Source organism: Morus notabilis, unplaced genomic scaffold, assembly GCF_000414095.1.
Source record: "Morus notabilis unplaced genomic scaffold, ASM41409v2 Scaffold594, whole genome shotgun sequence".
In the NCBI taxonomy this organism is placed as follows: Eukaryota; Viridiplantae; Streptophyta; class Magnoliopsida; order Rosales; family Moraceae; genus Morus; species Morus notabilis.
Genome location: NW_010359491.1, coordinates 447,828 through 452,317, shown reverse-complemented (window position 1 = coordinate 452,317; position 4,490 = coordinate 447,828).

Here is a 4,490-nt window from a genome sequence, read left to right as displayed (position 1 = left end):
CTATTAGTACTTGTCCAGCTTGATTTTGTTTGCTTGCTCTTGATCTTTGGTATTTTAGCACTTCAAGCCTTGAATTCCTTCTTCAATTTGCATTTGTCAATCTTGAATGTATTTGCATTGTATTCTGCAAAATGCTTCTTGAGTTAATTTATAACATTAATTACGCTAAATACACAACTCAAAATAGAATCATTAGAAACATAATACATTGTGTTTGTTATCATCAAAACATGAGAATATTCAACCTTGGGCCAACACGGGCGGCACGTGATGGGCCTCCCGTTTGGCCCATCACGGGCCTCCCGTTTGGCACGTGACGGGCCTCCCGTTAGGCCCGTCACGGGCCGCCCCTTGGGCCCGCGAAGGGCCTAACGGTAAGAATCCGAAAATGGCTAAAAAATCTCTTATAAATACTCCTTAATTCCACCCTAAATCTCACACAACAATTCACTCTCAACTTCTCATCTCAATCTCATTCTATCTCTCAACTTGTCTCTTTCATTTTGATTCTAAGCTTTTTTCTCGCGTTCACTCATTTTCTCGCTCTTTCATTTACAAAGTTCAAGTTCAATTAATTTCCAGAAAATGGCCACACCAAACTTCCCTGATTTCACTGCTCTTTCTGAGCTTGATGATGAGACATTTTTTTAGGATGAAATGATGCCTCCCAACCCCACCCCTACTGAACCAAAAAATGCTCCAGTGGATAATGCTTCAGTGCACAACGAGGAAGCTGGAGAACGTAGTAGAGGAAAAAGACCGCGAACTTCTCCGGCATGGCAGCATTTCACTGAGGAGCCCCGACCAAATCTAAAAATAGGTGAAATGGAAATTCGTGCGGTATGTAAATATTGTAAAAAACACTTTTCTAATAACAATGGTGGGGGTACTGGTCATCTGGATAGACATTGAAAAGTATGTCTACCGTTGCACCAAGGTGGGAGTGTGGACTCCCGCCAACAAACACTATCACTCACATCACAGGGGTTACAAAATTTTACATACGATGCACAACGTGCTCGTGAGGCACTAGCTAAATTTCTAGCTAGTGCCGAATTGCCTCTTTCTTTTGCAGATGATGCATCGTTCGAAGAATTCATCCAGACGGCCTTCTACCCACAATTTAAACAGGTAAGTAGAAACACAACTCGTTCTGATTGCATGAAAGTATTTTATGCAATGAGACAATCTCTTATTGATAATTTTAGGACTTTTAATGCTCCTGTCTCTTGCACTTCTGAATTGTGGGAGGGGTGCAATAAAACTAGATATTTATGTGTCACAGCGCACTATGTTGATGGCGAATGGGTTTTACAAAAAAAGAATAATTAATTTTCGTTTATGTCTATATCCTCATAACGCATCATCTATTTTTGGTACAATAATGGAAATTTTTAGGTTTTATGGGATAGAAGATAAAGTTTTAACTATTACTTTTGATAATGCGTTAGCTAACACAGCTGCAATTAACATGTTTAAACATAGTTTGAAACCAGCGTTTGGGGGAAATTTTTTTCATCAACGGTGTGCATGTCACATAATTAATTTAGTAGTTCAGGCAGGAATTGAACATATCTCATCTAATCTAACAAATATTAGAGAATCATTATCATTCATATCTAGTTTTGGAGCTCAGCTCTAAGAATTCAAATAAAATTACAGGAACAGTCAGCTGCGCCTAAGAAAGTTTTCAACTGACGTGAGACATAGGTAGAATTTCACATATTTAATGTTGAAGGCAACACTCCCGTATTTGCAGCTTATCACGACGTACGTAAACAGTAATAACGATAAACTTTTAATTTTTGATACTGATTGGCAGATTGGTGAGTATTTTTTTAAATTTCTAGAAGTTTTTTACAATGCTACTGAATTACTTTCTGGAGTTTATTATCCTACTGTACATTTAGCTTTACATCAACTATTTAATCTTTCAGAAACATTTTCTTATTATAGGGATACAGAACTTTTTGGAAACATAGTTAAGTTAATGGAAAATAAATTTAAAAGTTATTAGTCAGGTTGTCCTATGCTATATGCATTGGCAACCATTTTAGATCCTAGGTACAGAATAGATGGAATTGACTCATTGATGACTGCTACCACAATAAATTTAAGAATAGATATGCAACTAGCTATTACTGATGCTAAGAAAATGTTGGAAAAGATTTTTAGTTTGTATGAAGCAAAATACAGCACAGGTAAAAAAGAACAGGAAACTTCGTCGTCAGCTAGCAGTTCGGGGCCTAAAGGATCATCGTGGAGTTTCTTAAAGTAGAAAGAGAAAATGACAGGATTATCATCAACACAAGCGTCTACCAGTAGACCAATCGTTTTCCAACATTGTTCGTAATAGCTTGTGACATTTAGACAACTCCAGTGTCAACGGTAGTATCAGAGCAAGCTTTTAGCACAAGCAACTGAATTCTTAACGAGAAGAGAAGCAGAATGCATCCAGATATCTTGGAGGGGCTAATGTGCGTTAAAGACTGGGAAGATGCCAGAAGACGAAAACAACAATACACAGATGATTCAATGTAATAATATTTTTCTAACTTAGAAATAACAGAATCTTCTGGAAGCACTTAGATTTGTAATTTACTATTCTTAGGCTCCTAGCTACTGCACTCTTTTTTCCTTCGCTAAGGTTTTGTCCCGATTTCTCCACAGGTTTTACTTGCCAAGGTTTTTAACGAGGCAATAAATCACATCTTTTGGGGGCATATGATATTTTTTTAATTAAATTTAAAAAAAATACAAGGGCCGGGTCTGGCCCGTGAAGGCCCTGGCCCTTATGGACTAGAGCCGCAGGCTTGGACCGGGCCTGAGTTTTTCTCCTCAGGCCTGGCCCAGGCACGACCCTGCACTGTGCAGGGCCGTACCAAGCCCGGCACAAGGGGCCTGGTGTTGGACCTGCCGTGCCGGCCCGGCACGGCACGTTTGACACCACTAGGCTAGATGGAGAGAGAGTGAAGGAGAGATGGGGTCTTGAAGGGGCTAAGGTTTTTTTTCCACTCGTGCTTATTATTACTATTTTTTGTTAATTCCCTTTTTAATAAAAAGACCATCAATGCCTTGATTCATAGCTCACATACAAGTCACGTGCAAAAAATCATCTAAAGCCGTTCAAAGTTTGACGGATGATAGCAAAAGGATCACCAAAACAACGGGTGCATTTAGAATTGATTTAAAAATGATTTTGTTTTTAATAAAAAGTTAAAATGAGATTGTCTTGAGAATCATTCTGGGACCGATTCTGAAATTACATTTAGTTAATTTTTTAAGAGATTGTTTTGAGTATAATAAGAAAATGAAATCGTGCTTATTAATTAATATATTATAATATTGTTGATAAGTACTAAAAAATGAAAACAATTTTCAACTGCTTTCTAATTCCTTCATAAAAACTATTCTCATTGTTTTCGTTTTTAAAACATTTACTAAACAAACATCGTTTCGTTTTCATTTTCATTTTTTTCTCAAATATGTGAAAACTATTTTTAAAAACGGTTCCAAACACGTACATAATGTTGTCGTATCAAATATGACGATATGGAGTAAAGCTGTATAAAGAAGGATAATGTTGCATAAAGATAATATTAGTGTCCTGAAGAAATGATGTCATATGACAAGTAATGTTGTGTGTAGATTAGAACAATGCCATATTTCAAAGAGTTGCAAACCAAATATGTCATGCAGAGAGCGAGAAAAAAAAGATTACCAGAGAAAAATTGAACTATAATCATTTTCTAGAAAAATAATAACAAAACCGCAAAACGCACATACGACGATACAATAGCCTTTTTTAAAAAATGACAAAGTTTAGGATGCAGCAAAGTCGTCGTCTTCTTTATTATTATTATTGTTATTATTATTATTATTATTATTTTAACGAGCTATAGAAAGTAGAGAGAGAAATGAGGTGGAAAGGAAATAAATAGAATGAAATGAAATTCTAGTTTGATGTTTGGTTGAATTTATAAGAAATGAACGATCATTCAAAAGGAATGACAATTCACCCATTTTGGGTGAATCCTCATTCCTTCCTCACATGGAAGGAATAGCAATTCTAAATTCTTTTCTTTGTTTTTTTCCATAATTACCCTTCAATATTATAATATAATTAAAATATACTATATAGTAGTTATATCTTATAATATGTAATATAATATAATATATATTAAAAATATTATAATATAATATAGTTATAATAATTAAATTATAATATATTTATTTAATATTCTATAATAATATATAATATATTGTAATGTAATTATATCTTATACTATAGTATATAATAATATCACAATATATATATATATATATATAATATGATATAATATAATATAGTTGTAATATTTTAACAAATAATACCATAATTATACTAATAATTCTAATATTATTATTTTATTATATAATATAATTATTTTTATTAAATTAATAATATAATAATAATTAATATAATTAAATATTAATATAATCTTATAATT